The sequence below is a fragment of the Lissotriton helveticus genome, chromosome 7, assembly GCF_964261635.1.
Source record: "Lissotriton helveticus chromosome 7, aLisHel1.1, whole genome shotgun sequence".
NCBI classification, from domain to species: domain Eukaryota; kingdom Metazoa; phylum Chordata; class Amphibia; order Caudata; family Salamandridae; genus Lissotriton; species Lissotriton helveticus.
The window spans coordinates 833,288,654-833,310,047 of NC_136068.1; positions in this window are offsets into that span (position 1 = coordinate 833,288,654).

Genomic DNA, 21,394 nt, shown 5'->3' on the forward strand with positions numbered 1-21,394 from the left:
CACCCCTTAAACCTCTACAAATTGTGATGGGCGTGTATAAGTATAATTGACAAGGGACATTGGATAGGCAGTCCATAAACCAGCAACAGATTCACTGGGGTAACAAGATGTCCCTTCTCCAAAGAATTTCCTGTGTGTGTCTAAAAACACATTGCTTGGTGTTGTCCTATTTTGTCATGCCTAAGGGATAACCTTACCCTTGGTGTGTAAAGATGCATCCTGACCATTTTCCAAAACCCAGGACACCCCACACAGTATTATTAACAACAATACCACAAGAGCAGCACATACAACTTTCTTCTTTCGGGACTACACTACATTAGTTTGGGCAAAGAGAATCACTGGCTGCTCCTCCTCAGCAACCATTCTGCCAAAAGGGTGTATGATAAATGATGAGAAAAAGGGGGCAAAATGTAAAAGATATATACAAGTTCCTAGTGTCTGTCAGAGCCTCACTGATACAGGCTCCTGTTGTTCATCAATACGTTGGCGCTCTTGAGCACCGGCGGATGAGCTTGCTCTGTCCTAAGTTCGTATCCCACGTCGACCATGATTGTATAACTCCATGGTACAGTTTGATCTATCCTGTCCAATGTTCAAACAGTGCACAAAGCTCCCATCAACCTGAACTAGCTTCAGTGGTACTATAACAAAGTACAGTCTAACTTACACAGTCCATCCCTAACTAATCTTTCTTCTCTTTTGTTGCACCGTCTCTGAGCCGAGGGCGCAAGTTGTACCTGGTGGGCCCAGGCACAGAATGATCACCAAACACTGGATAGCTCGTATTTCTGGAGGAACCGCTGCATTCAACACGTCATCATTTTCCTGATCAGTTTGCATCCATGTCAGTTGGGCATCGCTAAGTGGGACAAACCGAGGCACCGTCTCGCACTCGGAGTCCCTGATGCCGTCTTTTACCCACAGGTCGGAGGGCAGGGGCAGAGGGATCCTGCAACAATGAGTCGCATGGATCCAGTTGTTGCGGCCAGCAATTTTCACTGCAGTACGCGTTGCCAAAAGGACTTGCTCCGGCCCATTCCACCGTGGCTCTAAACTTTTCTTCCGCTGAAAATTTCTGATGAGTAGAAAATCTCGAGGCTGAATATCATGGCTAGGTCCCTCTGGCGTAGAAGGCAGGAACTCCCAGACCTGTTGGTAAGTAGACAAAACTTTTTGTTAACTGGCTGAGATAGTCAAGTAACGTAGGATACTCAATATCAGAAAACTGCAGAGGGCATGGGACGCCCCAGATATTTGCCGGGCGTCCAAACACAACCTCATATGGTGACAATCCTGTTCTAGAATGTGTTGTTATTCTTGTTGACAAAAGAGCTAACGGTAAAGCCTCTGACCAATTTAACCCTGTAGTCTCCTGAATCTTTGCCAGTTTGAGCTTGAGAGTACCATTGTACTTCTCAACCAAACCTGCTGACTGTGGATGATTGGCAGCATGAAATCTTTGCTTTATGTGCAGACCTTCACGAATCAATTTAATCACTTTTGCATTAAAATGACTTCCGTTATCACTCCAGATCACTCGGGGCAAGTCGAAATGAAGAAAGAACTCCTTCAGGAGTACCTTTGATGTTGTAATGGCTGTGTTATCTTTAGTGGGATAAGCCTCAGCCCATTTAGTAAAAGTACATACAACCACTAAAACATACTATAAAATATTGCATCTCTCGAGCTCTATGTAGTCCATTTGAAGGACTTCAAAAGGAAAAGTGGGGGGTGCAAAGTTACCAGGCGGCGTAGGGGTACCTTTTCCAGGATTATGCATCATGTACACCGTGTAATGCTTCATTAAGTGTGCAGCTGTTTTAGAGATGTTATCTTTCTGCCATACAGGGTCTAACAGTTTGCACATGCATTTAGCACTGATATGAGCTGGTCCATGAGCCATAGTGACTACAGGAAGAACATATGCATCTGGCAACATCCATCTCTACTTCCCTGACTTATTGATCCAACATCCCTCATCATTCAATTGTGCTGTACTTTCCTGACACACCGCTAATTCTTCTACTGTGGCTTCGATTCGTATCTCTTTTACATTCTCAAGAGTGTCCTCAAACATGACAACCTCAGGCACCCATCTAGCCGGACCTGGTACAAACATCCTTTTCATCTTTGTCTGGGCCGCCTCCTTAGCTGTCTGATCTGCAAAGGCATTTCCCCTTCCTACATCATCAGTAACCTTCCGAAGTGCGCTACACTTCACTATTGCTAATTTCTTGGGGAGTGTCAAAGCAGACAAAAGCCTCAATATAAGGTGTCCATACTGTATTCTAGTGCCATGGAAGTAAGGAACCCTCTCTCAGCCAAGAGTCGCCCAAAGTTATGTGCAACCCCAAAGGCATTCTGGCTGTCAGTGTAAATATTGACAACCAGCCCCTCGTTCAATTCGGAAGCTCGAATAAGAGCAGCAAGTTCAGCAGCCTGAGCTGACTGATAAGGGATCTGTGATGTCTCTACTACTGTACGTAGCATGGTAATAGCATAAGCTGCAGTGGCGGTGCCATCTGGTAATTTGAAACACGAGCTATCGACATATAGTTCCCCTTGTGGGTCAGATAAGGGAACATTAGTCAGGTCTACCCATCCTTTCGTCTCTTCTTCAGTTCGGAAGATGCATTCATGTTTGTCAACGTCATCACTCTCGAAGGGAGGGGTAGTAACGTGGCTGGATTCAGAGTAGCACATCTTTTGATTGTAATATGTTTAGCAAACAAAGTCAATTCATAATCAGCAAGATGCGCACTGGCGAGGTGTTGTGTCTTTGTTTTATTCAAAAGCGTGTCCACAGCATGGGGCACCATGACTGTGAAGTCAGTATCAAGTACGAGTCCAGCCGATTGTCTGATCGAAGTGGCCAGAGACACAACCGCTCTTAGACAACTCGGGAGGGCTCTTGCGACTGAATCAAGAACAGAAGAGAAATAAGCACATCTCCAAATTTTTGTGTTAAAACAGAAAACGAGCAACCAGCCATCTCATGGACATAAAACACAAATGGCTTACCATAGTTAGGGGTGCCAAGCACCGGAGCTGAACAAAGCGCTGTGTTAAATTGCTCAAAAGACTGCTGACATTCAGGCATCCAGGGCAAGAACTCATGCACTTCCTTAGTTGATAATGCAAGTTAGGGTTTGAGTAGTAAGGAATAGTTAGGGAACCACTGCCGACAGTAGGAAGTGATCCCTATAAAAGCGCACACATCTTTTGGAGTTTGTGGAATGGGCATTTTAGAAATGGTACTGATACGCTCAGTGGTCAACCTCCTACCCTCCTTTGACAGTAGGTGACCTAAGTAGGTGACCTCCTGTTGACAATCCTGAAATTTAGAAAGGGAAACATTATGTCCATGATGAGCTAAATGCAGCAATAATTGAACTGTACTGTCTTTACAACCTTGTTCCATATCAGAAGTAATGAGGAGGTCATCAACATACTGCACCAATACATTACCTTGGGAAGCAAAAGGGAATCCAACTGACTCTTTAAAGCTTGACTATAGATACTTGGAGTCTCTGTTTAGCCCAGAGGAGATCGACAGAATCTAAAGCTTCTGCCAGCTAGTGTAAACCCAAACAAATATCTGCTATCGGAATAAATAGGAATACTAAAAAATTGACTTTTCAAATCAATGACAGAAAAGAATTTAGCAGTGGAAGGAATCACTGTCAAAAGCTTGGTAATATCTGGAACCACTGGAAACTGAGGAACCACTATTTTATTAACTTTGCGCAAATTAATCAAAATACGGTAAACATCCTCATGATCATCAGGGGAACCTGTGGGTGTCCGTTTAAGAATTAGAAGGATGGGACTATTACAATTATTGGTAGACGTCTTTTCAACCACTCCCTTCTGGATCAAATCCTAATCAATTTGCAATAGAGCTGGTTCTACCGCCTGTGGTATTTTATACTGAGGAATACAAGGCAAATTAGCATTGTATTTGACCTGGATTGAAACTGGTGGTATATGCAAAAGTCCTACATCTATATCACCTGTCGCCCATAAAGTGGATGGTACATTAGCAAATTCAACGGGAAGAGGATGAGACAGACACTGTTTAGTACTAACATTTGGGCCCCTCGTCATATAAACACCTTCAGGGGAACGATAAATAGTAGCATACAATTTCTTCAATAAATCCAGACCCATCAAATTTTCATCACAATTGGACGTCAACAAAAACAGAGAATCCAGAGTAAAAGGAACAATAGTCAATGCAAGGGGTCGTTAAATGGGGCTTACAACCGGTGCACCTGAAAAACCTACCAAAACATTATTATGGCCAGACAGAGCCCCTCCAGGGATCATATGTCGAGAAACAGAAATCTTTGTCACACCTGTGCCCAGCAAAAATTCCTTAGTCGAACCTTGCAGTTCTGCAGTGACATAAGGACCACGCTGATCTACAGGTATCCGAACTGGTCCCTCACTCTGTCCCTGGCTGTCCTAGCTGTAAGACATTCCTGTCGCCTCATCCATATCAGAATCATCATGGTAATACTGTCCATCACAAGGGTCATCAAAGTAATTATTATCAGAACGACCCTGTGAGACCGCAGCACTCTGAGCTCTATCAGTCCCACGACCTCGTCCAAGAGGACCTCTCCTTCTAGGGACCGTAACATTCTGCAAAAGAACTGGACACTGACTACGCCAATGGTCCTCTTCCTTACAATATGCACACTGCCTCGGACCCACAGGAGTCGTGGTCGGCTGCCTGCTAGTGCGTGGAAGCTGTCTGGCATGAACACCACGTCCCCTAGCTCAATACTATGAACATTGCGATCATTAGGTGAAAGAGAAGACAGCTAAAAAGCACAAGGATTTAAAGACAAAGGTAGAATTAAAGACAGAGGTGGACCAGGTACTCTTAGACGCCTGCATACGAGTTGCAATTTCAGGAAGTAAGTTAGAAACAAACCTGTCAACAAACAATTGAACACCTCCCTCAATAGACATGTCCTGCCCACTATAATCCAAGAACGTATCTTCAAAACGAGTAAAGAAATCTGACACACTTTCATCCTTCTTCTGTCGACAAGCCATCAACTTGTCCCAACTTACTTTCTTTGGCAGAATAAGAGAATGCATATATGTAATAATGAGGCCTGGCAAAGGAAGTATCTCGGCTCGGGCTTATCACCTGGCTTCCTTGCCTTATCCCATCCTTTAATCTAGTCCCATGTGCCACCCAACTACTCAACATGATCTTGAGTATGGACCTGTCTCCAAAAGTCCATCGGAACAAGAAGACCAAAGAACATTTCAATATCAGCAAGAGTCATTACAGTAGAAGAGGCAGCTTCAGTCAGTTCTTTATAATACGCAGTAGGATTTTTTCTAGGGTCGGGCAAATGAGCTTTAAGGGATAAAACGTCACTTCTTTACCACGGAGTATAAACCCACTGCTCTTGGAAACGGGCCGCTACACCAGCTCTAGTAACAATACCACGCTGGTTCGTTAACTCTGGTATTTCTGGATGATATATTGGATGAACCTCTTGCATCGTAAACTGAGATACCGGGGTAGGACTCTTCTCATGCAACCTGCCTCTATAAGCAATTAACGCTGTGATATTCCCAAAAACATGTCCAGGCTCCATACCACTAGCATACATGCGATCTCTAATATCAAATTTGTGGTGCATCATCCCCAAAATGTTGCTGCCAGGGACTAATCAACATAGTAGACATATGCTTAACCTCTTCCATGCGTCAGACGGCCCCTGGCCATCCAACATCACAGTGGGCGGCAGCCGTCCGATCTACGCACGTGTCAAATTCGTCAGCACTGCGGCGGAATGTGCACCGCGGCGAAGCGGTTAAGGGTGTGCTGCTGTACAAAGGGCTCATAATCTCTCATTACTCCCCAAACATTGTCCACACTGTAAATGGGATTACGACCCCACTTCGCAGCCTGATTAGCTACTACCTTCTTCTCCTCATCCCCCACCTCAGATCGAACAAATGGGCCCATACGCTCCTTGAATTTGGTGAAGTCTCTATCCTCAAATTCACATATCAGCGTTTCAAAACTCAGAGATGTTGGCGAATGAAAAATCATAGATGGAGAAACAACAGAAGTATTTGGTAGAATCGTCTCACATGGGTGTTCTGGCAGAGAGAGAGCAGGAGATATAGGTGATGAGACAGTAGGTGTGCTGACAGTAACAGTCACCACAGATGGTGAAGACAAAGAAGGAGGAGGAAGTGCCAAAGCAAAAGCTGTCGAAACAATGGTAGTAGATACAGGGACTGTTGAAACAGCAATAGCAGGGTGTTGCGATGGCAAGGGGACAGTGGGATATATCCTCTGCAGAGCATATGGGGGCAGGGGTTGAGTGTCTAACAATTCCTCCACAAAAATATAATTTTCCTCCTGGGCCAAATCCGATTTATCAACTTGCAACTGAAATCTCCTATCTTCACATTCAACTCATTTTCTTGCTTTTCTTTATCATATGCTACAGCTTTCTGAGTCAGCGTCTGCATCTTCCCCTTCTGCGCATCTTTTTCCATTTTCAATTGTCTTTGCCTAGCTGCTTACTGCCACGTTCTGAGAGAATCAAACATAGATTGTCTACTTCGTCTCTTAAATAACTGTTCCTGTAAAAACACAATCAACTGTTCATCAAAAGTGCCCGTCACCGGCCACTGTAACTTGGCGTTGTCCCTCGTATATTTGTGCCATAATGTACTAAACATAATAGTGCAAGACCATACTTCACATACATATCAAAATTAGAAGTGCCTTCTGGTGCAGCGACTGGGCTTCTTCTAATCGAGCATCTGCAGAACAACAGCGACAACACAAAGATAAATCTTTACTGATTCTAGGCATTTTCGAGAGGAAAACAAGTTCTCTATTATGCCTGGCAAAGCAATTGCAAATGCAAATGCTCTCATCCAAAAACGGTCCTCAGACCGTACCAAATTCAAACCACAATGGTACCATATCCACAAGAAAACAAAACATACTCACCTGATATGAGTAAGTCTAACAAACCAATTCTCCACTGCCGACTCTTCAGACCAAACGGTCAGATCCAAGGGTTTCACCATTTAGGACTCCAGTCGGGAATATTACTGGGTGAGGCACCGCCCGGCAGGACGGAAGGGGCAGCTGCGAGCAATCATTGCTCCTCATACAGGGATCCCTGAACCCTCAGTCCGACCCGATGATAGCCTCGACTTCCCCCCGTCCGCGGAAAGGGGATGGGTCACTCACACGAAGGAGTACCTGTTCGGGCGCCAACTGAAGGAAGTCGCCCAATTTGGGTCACCCGGGTCACTATTGACCACCTCTCAGCCTTCCATACCAAATGAAGAGTCGGTCAGACAGTTGAGAATACAAACCAATATCTGTTTATTCAGGTACACTCAGAGTGGAGCCCAATCTGCCCAGTTGCTAGGAGTGCTGCAGAGGGACTGACGTCAGCAAGCATAGGGATACATTATGTACATTTCAGAACCAATGAAGGCACTCCCACATGGAATTTTCCAGGCAGATGCAGCTAAACAGTACAGAGAATAAGTTTTGATTCTGACGCCAGGCACACACTATCTACTACTTAAGGTCGCTCGGCCCGTGCCCGCCACTAGACAAGTGGGAGAAAGCTTCTATCTAGTGGGAAATTTATGCACTAATAAGGTCAGTGTATTCATTAGTGAAGCAAAACCCAGCTTCGGGAAAATGAATCTCAGCAGAGGCCTCTTCTCAGAAATGATGAAGGATTAGTTTTGATTATAACTCAAAATGGCACCCACCTAGAAAATGGCACAGCAAATGCTAATTTACATAGAACAATGCACAAACATGCATTTTTCTATTCTAACAGCACCGAAAACAATCTACTGGTTACGAGCTGAACAAAAAAATCAATGCATTAGAAAAAGTACATTTAACACTAAACAAAATACAAATGCAATGAAATAGTAACAACCTGAAACAGAATGCCATTGTTACTTCAGAGCAGTACGAGTTGATTTGTGGCAATAAACTATTATTTCATAAAGTAGGAAATTACTAACCTGACATAACATTTAAACATGCAGTATATTGCAAAATATGACAGCATCACAACATCAATAAATGTATAAAATGGAAACTCTAAAAGAGACTAAGAGAGACCTAGTTTGACAGAAAAAACCCTAGCCCTCTCCTAGCGCCTACAGCCTGAGGAGAGGGAATGCTCTGTGTATTACGCAGGAGTAAGTGAGCCTTATAGTCTGTCACTATCAGCTTGGCGAACAAAGGTAGTTATGCTTTGTGCAGAAAAATAAATACCCTGACATCTATAGATCCTCGGTGGCCAGACACAAGCTACGCATTATATTACCAAAGTCTGACATTTCCCTAATGTTCCTAATTACAGCCTATGTCACACCCAGGGGCAGTGCGTACCAACTGCCTGACGCCCAGCAGCCCAAGTGCAAAAATCCACCTTTTCACTTCTTTTAAATCCCCCTCCCCCACACGGTGTTAAGAAACCCTGGAAGTCTCTAAGAAAACCAATTTGACTAAAAAATAAGATTGAGGTGGTGACCCTAAATAACACACCAAAGATCGGGGTGTACTCTTGTATCATCCCCAAGTGTTCAAGCTAAAAAGTAACCCTATATAGCACACCAAGGGTCAGGGGTGTACTGTTGTGTCAGGCTCAACTGTTCAAGTAAAAAAACCTTCACTTTTCTCTAGCAGGCTGACTAGGGAAAAATTGTCCATGCACTGGTCTTAGTTTGCCATGCACCACATGCTGGAACCAAGGATCAGATGTGGCTTCTTACCCTTGTGACAGCGGCTTCCAGATAGACCTCCGCCCGTGGATTCAGCTGAACTTCTAATCATTTATGGCACCTGCTCACTGATCTTATTTGCGCAGATGAATCAGTTTGGGAAGAGGTCCTTGCCCTTCGGCACCAGTCAGGCTCGATGAACTAATCTCTCTTGGCTGGCTCACCAAAATGTTGCTCGGATATGAGTTTACCTCAAAGAAATGAAAAGAGAAGAGGTGTTTGGCAAAGCAGGAATAAGTTGGTTTAATGAAACACAGAGACCGGGAGAGTTCGACAGAATGTGTCTGAGGAAAGTCTCTTGGTATACAACATTTCTGCTGACATTATATACATCTAGTGAGGTACAATAAAGTAATTTCTGCATTCCTGAATAGGATCTCAGTCATAAATTAACATGGTCGGACATCAGATAAGCACACAGATGGCTCTCAACCTAGTGTTGGGTCTCAATAATTGAGTCCCTTGGGATCTGCTCGCTGCTCTAAGTGGTCCACCTCTTGATAGCCTTAAATCCGATTGTATAACAGCACAGATTATTAAGGTGATCCAGTGAGGGAAGGATGGGAACGGCAGGGAAGGAGATCTGTAAAACATAACATAATAACTTGTAATATATTTATTTTGAATGATTAATGATCATCACAATTCTTCTATACCAGTATATGTAATTTTTTACCTGCAAAAGAAAATTACCCCGGATAACCTTGTGTCCAAGGGCAAGAGTCCAAGTACTACACTATCCTCTTTCCTCTCCTATCCTCAGAGTAATACTGTAATATAAAAATACAATTTATCTACCTAAACTTGTACTGGTAGATTTCCCTCACCATTCCCATAATCATGAATACCTACCAAATAGAGCAAGAAGACAATCCTCATAGGGATTGAACCAACCAGGACTCACATGATGCTCTATTAGGATATCAAAAAGTAGAATAAAAAATAACTAATAAATATTCCAATAGGTAACAGATTTGTGTCATAGCAATCAAGGAATCAGTAATTATCATTTTCATAACTGCAACTTTCTTTTGTATAGTTCAGAAGTTCCTTAGTACTTTTTATATCTCACTAACAGAATCGATATACTGAACGTCTATCAAAATATTGCAGGGAGGCCATGATCCCTTTTTTTTTATTTTTTTATTTTATTTGTATAGCGCGTTATAACCACAGGGGTCTCTAAGCGCTGATTGTCCAGATTGCGTAGTAAGGTTTGACAGGTACATGATCTTAACAGTACATCTAAGAGCTGCTCCATGCTTGCTTGAACAGAACCGTTTTTAATTTTTTCCTGAAGGCTAACAGATTGCATTCCTTCCTTAGTTCCGGGGCCAATTTATTCCACAGAGCAGGGAGTGTATTGGAAAAGGCACGCCCCCCCATCGTGGCCAGCTTAAAACGAGATTGAGAAAGGAAGGTAGCATCCGACGAGCGCAAAGTCCTGCTCGGCGTGTAGGGAGATAGGCGAGATTTCACATAATTTGGTGCATTGCCATATAGCGCCTTATGTACAATGCACAATCCTTTGAATGCAACCCTCTGCCGAATTGGGAGCCAGTGTAGCTCCTGCATCAGTGGGGACGAATGTGCCGTCCTGGGTTTTTTGTAAATCAGCCTGGCAGCGTCATTCATTACCCCCTGTAGCTTATCCAGCAGCCGCTGGGGTAGCCCTATATACAAGGAGTTTCCGTAGTCCAGCCTAGCCAAGATTATGGCTGAGACCACGCGTCTCAAGGTGGAAAATGAGAGTAACGCTGAAATTTTTCTCAATTGTCGCATCAGGCCGATGCAGGTACCCACAACCGTCGAGACTTGTTTTCCCATGGAGAGCTTCTCGTCCACGTACAAGCCCAAACTTTTCACTGCGGCCGCCGGTTTCGGTGGTACACCCAGCTCCACAGGCCAGAATTTCTCGTTCCAGGGGTTGCCCGTGATGGAGATGGGCAACACTTCCGTCTTGTCCGGGTTAATTTTTAAGGAGTTTTTAGACATCCAATTAACCGTGGCTTTAAGTATGTCCTGCAGCCTGGTAGACGCTCCTGGACCATCATCCAGCCGAATGATTATCTGGGTGTCATCGGCGTAGTTGTATACTAAGCAATCCATCCTGTTCAGGAGTGCAATTAGTGGCTGTAAGTAGGCATTAAAGAGTAAGGGCGACAGGGCAGAGCCCTGTGGGACCCCGCAGGTGATGGGTGCGGAGGTGGAAAGCAGGTCCCCCAACTGTACTCTTTGTGTCCTGCCCTGCAGGAAGGATGTAAGCCATGCAAGAGCGGAGCCCCTGATACCAAAAGATCTCAGCCGCGACAGAAGTTGTTCATGACACACGGTATCAAAGGCCGCGGAGAGATCTAATAGTACCAGGGCACTCGGTGTTTTTTTATCAGCCCGACTCCTCAGTTCGTCCAGGATTGATAGCATAACTAGTTCCGTGCTATGATTAGCACGGAACCCTGCCTGATTAGCCTCCAGCAGGTTGTTGCACTCTAGATGTTTTGAGAGCACAGTCAACACATGCTGCTCGGCCACCTTAGCCAAAAAAGGCAGCTGTGAGATGGGACGGAAGTTCTTTAAACATTTTGTGTCCGACCCAGGTTTTTTTAATAACGGAATCAGGCGAGCCTCTTTGAAAGCTAGAGGAACCTGTCCTGTATAGAGGGAAGTGTTCAGCAAATGCAAAACTTCATCCTCGATGCCTGGTAATGCCAGCTTAAACACTTCAGGGGGGCATGGATCCATCAGGGAGCCGGATTTAACTCGGCCAGTGATTGTGGATAATTCCTGTTTCGAAATTAAGGGGAATCCAGCTAACGGGATGATATCCAGTGGGGCAGTATGGTCGGGTGGGCAGGAACATTCGAGGGGTGTAGTTGCAGCAATTTCACCCAGAATATCGGAGATCTTATTCACGAAAAAGTCCTGGAACCTCTGGCAATACTCCTGCACGAACTCAGTGCTTTGCTCTTTGTTAATCCTGAGCTCCGCCAGAACCCGAAAGATTTCCTTCTGTGGATTCCTGGCTGCAACTATTCTTTCCTCGAAGAAAGCAGCCTTCCTAGTATGGATGGCTAATTTGTAAGACGCTAATGATGACCTATACTCTTTCTTAGCAGTGGCGTCATATTCTTTCCGCCATGCCCGTTCTTTCCTCCTCACCTCACGTTTCATGTCACGTAGGGAGTCATTGTACCAAGGAGCCCCAGCTCCTCTCTCCACCTTCTTCACCCTACGAAGGGGTGCCACCAGATCAATGGCTCTCCCCAATTTAAGGTATAGATGACCACAAAGGGCATCAATATTGTCGTTCTTCTCCTTTACTGGGGGAGACTGTTCTAGAAGAGACACCATTTTATCCCCATCAAAGTTTCTCCACTTCCGCGCCATTTTCCAACCTTCCCCCGACTTAGGCAGGTGGCTATTCGAAAGTATTTTGCCCTTTATTAGAAAATGGTCTGACCAAGCGCATGGCAAGATCTCTACAGCGCCCTGGACTGGCATAGTAGTCCAGACTAGATCGAGCACATGTCCCTTCTCGTGTGTCGGACCCCTCACCTGTTGAGTGAAGTCCAGGGAAAGAATTGCTTCCTCAATTTGAAGTGCTTGCCCCTCTTTAGGGGATTTTTCCCAATGATGATTGAAGTCACCGACAACAATCATTTTATCGTATCGTGAGCGCAGGTCCTGAACTAATCTTGTAAAAAGAACCGGGAAATCAGGCGAAGCCCAAGGCGGACGATATACCACCAGGAACACCAGACAGGCCGCCCCCTGCCTGAGTTTTACCCCCATAATCTCTGCACCCCCCATGGTTTCGGATAGAAACCTTTCGGTGCGGAGACGGGCCTGGTAGAGGAGGGCTACTCCCCCTCCTTTTTTGGCTCCCTCCCTGTTGACATGGAGTGCCAAATAGTTATCTGGCAATGCCGCCACTAAATCAGGCGCCGAACAGTCCTCCAGCCAGGTTTCGGTAAGTGCGAGAGCATCTAGCTCTCCGTCTTCCAATAATGAAAAGACCTCCAGCTTATGGCACTGCAGAGAGCGTGTATTCAGCAGACCAAAATTTAAAGTGCGAACATTGGGGCCGCCCTGCCTCGCTCCAATGCTCTTAGGTGAAGTCAGCAGGTGCTCCCGGGCCAACAAATGTAGGCAATCCTGATCGAGTTGAGACTCACCCAAGTTAAGCTCCAATAATTCGCCTCTAGAATAGCGCAAAAACGGACCAGGGGTTCTGGCCCCGGGTCCCGGATGGTCACTGATGGGCAAAGATGGGCTCGCCTCTGGCGAGCCTCCGGCGCGTCTCAGGCGCGCCCGCTGCGCGTCACCGCTGCGCGTTGTCATGGGGGCGTTTAAGTAGCACCCAATCGTGCTATGTATGCCGCGACAACTAGAGCGGCAACAAAGATGGCGTCCCTTTTTGGCACTTCCCCTCCCAAGATGGCGCCTACCCCCAGACCAGCTAACGAGCCGCCAAACAGCGGTGGGAATATCAGCAATTTAAATGCAGGTATGTCCTAAGAAGCCCGCTGCACACCGCAATTCCAAATAGTGAAGAGTTACTATAAAAATTACACAAGTTAAAATGCACAGACTCGCGTTTTTAAGCGCCGAGCATAAGCAGCTAAAACAATTAAGTTTCAATCACCATTTGACTTAGGTGCTTCCAACAAACCAAGCGCAGCAGCAGCGCGATAAATAATGCCTCGCCTGCACTAGCGCTTGCCTGAACAGAACGAGCACCTGCTCTAGCCGGCTTAAGTAGCACCCAATCGTGCTATGTATGCCGCGACAACTAGAGCGGCAACAAAGATGGCGTCCCTTTTTGGCACTTCCCCTCCCAAGATGGCGCCTACCCCCAGACCAGCTAACGAGCCGCCAAACAGCGGTGGGAATATCAGCTTTTTAAATGCAGGTATGTCCTAAGAAGCCCGCTGCACACGGCAATTCCAAATAGTGAAGAGTTACTATAAAAATTACACAAGTTAAAATGCACAGACTCGCGTTTTTAAGCGCCGAGTATAAGCAGCTAAAACAATTAAGTTTCAATCACCATTTGACTTAGGTGCTTCCAACAAACCAAGCGCAGCAGCAGCGCGATAAATAATGCCTCGCCTGCACTAGCGCTTGCCTGAACAGTTGTTTGGTGTTTTCTTTGGTACAATTCACAGTTGTTTCTCTCCCCCAAATACCAAAGAATTCAGATACAAACAAGTTATCCAGGCACATTGAAGAATATTCACTGAACCGTGAATTGTTTTAGGAACAACACCGGCAAATACTTCACCACAAAAAATGTTTTTGGGGTACACCTTCCCAACACAGAAAGAAATGTCCGCTTTGTTTAAATAGACAAAGCCTAGCGGTGATTAGGGAGTAAGCTTCACTCAGCCACTGTTAAAACAATCCAAACTTTGATTGGTGCACTGCACCCTTACCCACAAGAAGACTGCGATACAAACGCATAGCAGCTCTGCTTCAGAGATCCAGCACTAATAATCTGCAGCCTGCTGAACCCGGAGGCTGCTTTTATACTTCCAGTTTGGCTGGAATCATGGGAATTGTAGTTCAGTCTCTCAGATTATCTCCTCCCACCAAGCCATCAACTGAGAATACAACTCCTGCATGGCTGAATGACTCAGGAAGGAACACAACATAGCCAATGAGGAACATTCTCCACTGGCACACAAATGTTTTGTTACTCACCTCTGAAGACTTCACGATTAATGTGTAACAGGGAGAGCTAATGTGGGCCAGTGTGTATATGTCCAGATGTCTGTCATGAGGAGCACGTGATCACTACGTGTGTTGCGTTCCACAGGAAGGGCACCAGAAGAACACTGCATCAGCGCGCTAAAGCACAAAGGCCGCTTTAGAGACGATAGCTCCCATGAGCCTTAGCGGTTCTGACGTCGGCGACGTCAGCACGCGCCTGAGGCGTTTCCATTAAAAGACTTCAGGGGCATCAGAGAGATGCCGCTTACTTTCCCAAGAGGAGCGAATGCTGCGACGAGTGGAGGCTGGTAAGGGTGCTTCGAGCACCAGTTCTTCTATCTATTCCTGGGTCGCAGTATTTTCGAGCATTCATTTCCTTGTGGTGGCAATTAAGGGCATCAGTGCTGCCTTTTCGTTGCTCCGTTGGCGGAACCACTTTCCCGGTTCCTTGCAGAGCAACTCTGCAGCGGAGCCCTTTCTGGCACGAACAGAGGAAGAGACCCGTTCATGCAATTTTGGGGTCTCCCCCTAAAGTGCACAAACCTTGTTGGCAAGATCCATGTCATTTGCTGGGCAAGTGAGCCCAAACACGTTTTCCCTCGTTGGCGTTTCATGCGGGGAAAATGCCCTTATTATTCCGTAGCCCATATCCGGTGACTTGGTTACTCATTTGAAGGAATGTTCAGTTACCTTCGTTAAAACACAGCAAGGAGCATTGGGCGCTTTACCTTATTATTGTTGTTGTTACGTGAACATAACATGTGGTGCGTATAAGCCCTCATCAGAAGGGGGACACTCATATGAGAACAGAGGAGTGAGACTGTAATGAGATCTCCTTGTTTATTTTGAATGTACCCATTAGTGTTTCAGCCTCTTTCCAAGACGTATTGTGACAGAGGGCCGGAATTGCTTCTTGTTTTACCTGGTATTCTCACACAGTGGTCATTCGAGTCACATTTGTTTCTTTGTGGGTCCAGTAGCCGGGGTACCGAGAGAGAGCGGGAGGACGGTTCTTCCGCACCCCTGTCTCAGCATACAGGAACGACCATTTGGTAGGTTAGACTAATCCTGTTTAAACCCTCAGACATTGATGTTATGTGGTGTTGATGAACATGCTGATTATGATACTTTACCTCCAGATCTAGCTGAGAGCCACTACACGCCATATGTGATTCACAGAGTTAGAAGAGAAGGTTTTCTTTCTTTACAGGTACAGCTCTTTGTATTCAGTAAACAATTCAGGAGGGGTCAGGGTAGGAAAGGAAAAAATTGGATTGTTGTCTTATTGTTTATATCTGTCTTGTTCTCTTCATAGGTCTCCCTCCCTGCTGTCCCCTTCCTTCCCTTCTCCCGCATGACCACTCCATTGAGTCTGTGTATTTACAAACAGACTGTGGTGGTGTCGAGAGGTGGACCCCTCTAAGCAATGCATGATCCTGAGAATTCCAGGCCACGACAACGTGTGGTGTGCATGTTGTGTCATGATTCGCTGAGTGTTCCTATCTACATGTGGTATCTAGCTTTGTGGTATTTTTGGGGAATGCGAGACTTTGGCCAAACATGTTTTATTGCGGTTAATTTCCTCGGACCTGCTGCTGGTGCAACTATCTATCTGGGGGGTCGATCTGGGTTTTCCCTGGGTTCGCGTTTGTCTTTGGGTTAAGAGAGACTCCACATGGGACCTGTCAATCAATAGGCATGGGTGCGGGTTGCAGGGCCTGCCTGACCACCCATCTTTGACTCAAGGTTAATTGGGAGGCCACTTGAGGAAATCTGACAGCAATGACACAAGTTTGGCGGAACTCCAGAAATTATTTTGGCAGTCACCAATATCACTTTTATCAACATTCTTAACATTGTGCTTGCAGTTGTCATAGCATACATTGACATTGTCTTTACTGATACTGACACAGTCATGCTTGCCTAGTCATAGCGTACATCGACATTGTTTCTACTGGTAACAACATTGTCATTCATGCATGGATTATAGCATACATTGACATCGCAACTGCCGGTATAGACAGTTTTGGGTGGGCATAGATTAAGGGCAAAGATTGACATTGCATTTATGGGTATTGACATGGTTATGCAGGCACAGGTTATGGCATACGTTGCCATTTAATTTATTGCTATTGCTGTTGTGGACCTGTACATAACATGGTAGTCATTGACATTGTATTTACCCATTCCAGTACTATTTATCAGCATTGATACTATTTGTGTTACCAATCACAATTCTCCTCATTCACACTGACAGAATCCTAAAGTTCTTATTTAGAATTCTAAAGTTTTTAATTTCTCTATTCTTCAGCCGCTGGATCAAGTGACACATGCCCACTGCCATCTTTGAGGACACATGTTCAGTCGCTGACATCTAGGGTCCAGCCTACAAATTACTTCTCCCAAAAAAGTGACAGGTGTCCCAAACACGGAATTCAGAGCGCCATTGACATCAATGTCACTTTTTAGGCCAATCAGCCCTCCAGGGAGTGAAAATCCCCAAGACACCGGGGAAGTTTTTTTTTATGTATGTAGGGGAGCAGCCCTATGGCCAAGGGTTAATTCGCCAACTGGGCACATGTTGTCTTAGTTTCCCACCCATCCTGGGGACAGATCAGCCCTTTTCTAAGCCAATTTGCCCCTGGGAGTGGATGGAAACCCACTAGACACTAGGGAAAGATATTTTAATGATGTAGGGGTGCGCCCGATCCAACTAGACATGAAGTTCCCTGCTGTTGGCTTCTACTGGGGTGAGTTTTTACTGCAAGTGCTATTCCTGAGGTCCTGGGACCGTTGGCTGCATCCAAGTGTACGTCTACTAATATAATGAAAAACTGGTACTTTTAAACTGTTTTAGATCCAAAGACCTCCAGAGGACGGGGACAAACCAGCTAAGTCTATACCATTAAGATGTATTGCCGCTGGGCCAAAAACTCAGATTGCTCCCGCTCTGAGCTTTTTCACAGTTGCAAAACCCTTTCAGCATGATATCATAAAGAGAGTATCTGGCCGAGTGGAACCTTGTCTGGCTACCGCTTGCAGCCTTGCCCCGGTGGAGAAATCCGAGCTCCAATGAAATTACTATGTCTAAATTAGAATTTTTCACCAGGCAAAGGTGCCAAAAGTATCCGGCCAGCGAGAGACCTTCTTTGGACATGAATTGTGAATTTCTCCCATTCTGAGTTTTCCTGCCAATGGCTTCAGAAGGACCTTGTCAGATAGTTACCCAACCTTGTGGCCCCATTCTCGGCCACAGCGTGCTGTCTTGCCCCACTAGGGATTTTTCACCTCTATTTTAGAGACTGAGGCCCAGATTAATTAAGATTTTGCTTTGGGATTATGTCACTGATTTGGCAAATCCATTTTGGGATTTACAAAGCCATGCAAATCCCGATTTGTACAGCTCTGCATGGCTTTGTTTAAAAAAGGAAGAAAGCACAGCAGCTGTGGTATCTTGCGTCAGGGAGGTGTTACATTGGTGGTGCATGGGCGTTGCCTTACATCCATTCTTGTACTTGGCATCCAAACTTGCATTTTGACACAAATCCTATTTACAAAGACTTGTAAACATTTATTTGAACCAAAATGGTGCACGTACGTGAGGCTGGCATAACAAGAAGAAATACCTTTATTTCTCCTCGTAGGTTCCTCTTTGCCTGTTTGCTATATTCTGCAGCACACATACAAAAAGGAAATAGCCTCAAATTATAGTTTTGTGGAAGAAGGCATACCTTTCTGCAGAAAAACTATCTTGACCACAACGCAGGCACCCTTGATCCAGGATGCAAGGGTACCTGCATTGGCGCTAGGCAGCCACAAGTGTGCCAGAGCTAGGAAGCAGAACAGCACCATATTTCTGAAAATATGGCACTGTTCTGCTTTTTCTCTTTCATGCAACAAAGTTGGCCTTAAATCGCACTGAGGTCTCAGTTAAATGCACCCAGGTGACAGAGGTTAGCGCTTAACAATTTTTGATGCTATGTTTATATAAAACCTTTAAAAAACCTATCTCTGGTTCACCTAATCGGATTTGTATTGTTTTGGTGTCATTTTGTTCATTACATTGTTGTCTATTTTTTCTAAATTGGAGTGTTTTTATAATTGTTTTGTGTTTTGAGATTTTATTTGTTTTGTTACTTATAAATACTTAACACATTTGTTTAAGTTATGCCTGTCTGCTCTGTGGATTGGCTACTGGGTTTGAGCTCTGGTTTATATTACTGAAACCTTTACTGGACCTAACAAGAATAGTGGCAATAATATTTGTGGTGAACTACAATTCCCCCAGCTAATAATCCACTTTCACACAGTCTATGTCTCTTGTGTGCCTTCTCCCTTATCACTATCCTGATTCTCCCGTCTTCACTGTCGGCTCAGTTTTGGACATGTTCAGCATAGTTGACAGTGGTGGAGACTGGTGGGTTCCACCATGTTCTCCAGGTTTGTGGCGGCTTCAATCTGATAACATTGAGGCCAATTACTTTATCTGGTGGCTTGGAGGATCTGTGTTATTTCTGAAAGATAATGGAAGCCTGAAGATTGTGTTCATGGCCCTCACTTAGTGGAGAAGATTCCTTTTGAATCTTTGTCCCAACACTCATTCCTTGGGGGCTCATTTTAAGTAGAATACTGTCAGGAATCAGACTCTGCACATTTGCCAATTAAGCATGCGGCTAACAGGGGCTGGAAACTGTGGAGAACAGGCCAGTGGAAAAGGTAGAGAACTCTTTGGGTGGGTAGAGCCAGTTTTAACACCATTGCGGACATGAAGTCACTTTGTGACTCTTCACTTCATACCAGTTTGTACCTGCTATCCATCCCTCACATCCATTGTTTTCATCCTACTCAGTTCCCTCATGTTAAATACCCCTTTTGGCCTTGTTCCCTACATTGTGCACTGTTGTGCTCGATACCTTTGGGTAGCCATCTCTTGACAGCCTCCTCAGCTCCTGTCCAGTCTGGTATGTAGTTGCATTATGTGGTCCTCATCTGGTGTGGCAATCTGCTCCGTGGCTCAACACAACAACATCTGCTGAAGATACTGGTAAGCCTCATATCCCTTCTATATCATATGAGTTTTGTCTGGCTTATATCCTGATAATTACTTGTCCTCCCTACAGCCTCCCTTAGTGACCTTCAATTCCTCGAGCACTGAGATAGTTATTTGCCCTCTCTTGACTGACTAATCCACTCCAAAAAGTGAGATTCAGTCCAGTGATTTCCTTCTTACTCTGTTTCTTATGTTTTGCCCACGCTACTGCTTTAGGTAGGTACTGCAAGGGTGTTCAGGGATGCTAGCAGCTTTCAGCAAGTCTGCTCACCAGGAAGAAGCCAGGTGCAAATCCAGTCTTCTCTCCATGTTCTAAAAGGGACAGGAGAACCCGGGTGATAATGACTCCATTCAGCAATCTCCCCTCGACAACCTCTCAGATGTCCTCCACATAATGGATAACTTGCTGGGCGTTTTCGACAATTTGTGAAATAGACACTAATTGCACCTAACTTAAGTGGACTGGTTGGTATGGAATAATTCTATGCTCTTGTAGTATTTGTTTTTTCAGTAGCAATTCTGCGTGAAGGAGTTGTTGAGATGTTCATATAATAGAGGTGACCTTAAAAAACATGTCTACCCATTGGAACATCACCAATGGGTGGATAAACCCATGTCTTGGAGAACATTGAAAAATGTCTCCAGGACTTGATAAAGTTGCTCAGGAAACATCTACTGGTGTAAATGGAGGAGGATTCAACATGTCATGGCTTGTCCATGCAGCTTAAACAGGCTCTCACACATGGGGATCCATCTCAAGTTGTTGGGCCAAGTCAATCACCTTAGACAACTAGATATCAACAACAACCTGCAGGGCCCACCCCACTCACAACAAACTACCAACAACTCACCTTCAATATCCGCAAATTTACTGGCTCCCACTCCACAACCACATCTTCAATCCAATGTGGGCCTACTAGTGCATAATCAGGTATGCGAACAACCCGAATCCCGTGAGTGTGAACAGTGAACAAGTCACTATTCCATCCTCAAATAACATACTGAAAAAGTTGAATTCATACATCCCACCACGGTATGTTTTTGAAAAATAGAATATATGAAACGCTTTGCATACATACCAATTACAGCTATCCTCCACATGTATGTCATTTAATATTTGCCAGAGAGAGTTTGGATCATGCATCATTTTCCTGCGTGTCTCTGGATGGTTGTTAACCATCATATTTTTTCGAACAGAATCCCTGCTTAAACTAAAGCCCTCATCTGAAAAATGGCATCGCGGGACCGCGTTTTCCATTACTAAGGTAATAGTCATAATAATTACATCAGCTAGGGGACGAAAAGGGTTTGACGAATAGTGGCTAAAGCAAGCTTCATCTCTCTTTTTTCCAGAATCTACATTTAAAGAGCCCTGAGGAGAATCTGAGCACTGACTCAGATTCGAAACGCGTTGGCAAATAACAGCAAAATAGGCACCCCTGGTTTAACATCTTGATGTTATTGATTCACTAATCTGAACTAATTGTTGAATTTGAAATCTATTTTCTTGTTGCCTTTTTTGTTGTTTGACCCTGTTTGGGCGTCATAATATTTTGATTCTCCACAAAGAATTATTATTTGTGGTTGTTTAACTGTTTGTCCTTTTCAAAAGAAGCTTGTGTACATAGTATGTATAGATTTGTAGATTATTTGTATAGATGTTAGTTGTTATAGTGGTATGAAAGTTGTATGCATGTGAGCTGTAAATATTGTAAATGTTGGTATTTTTGTGCCTTTTCTCACCCAGAAAAAATGTTTTTATAAAAAGACCAAAAATTTATGAAAAGGGAAAAATAAATTCACCCATACAAA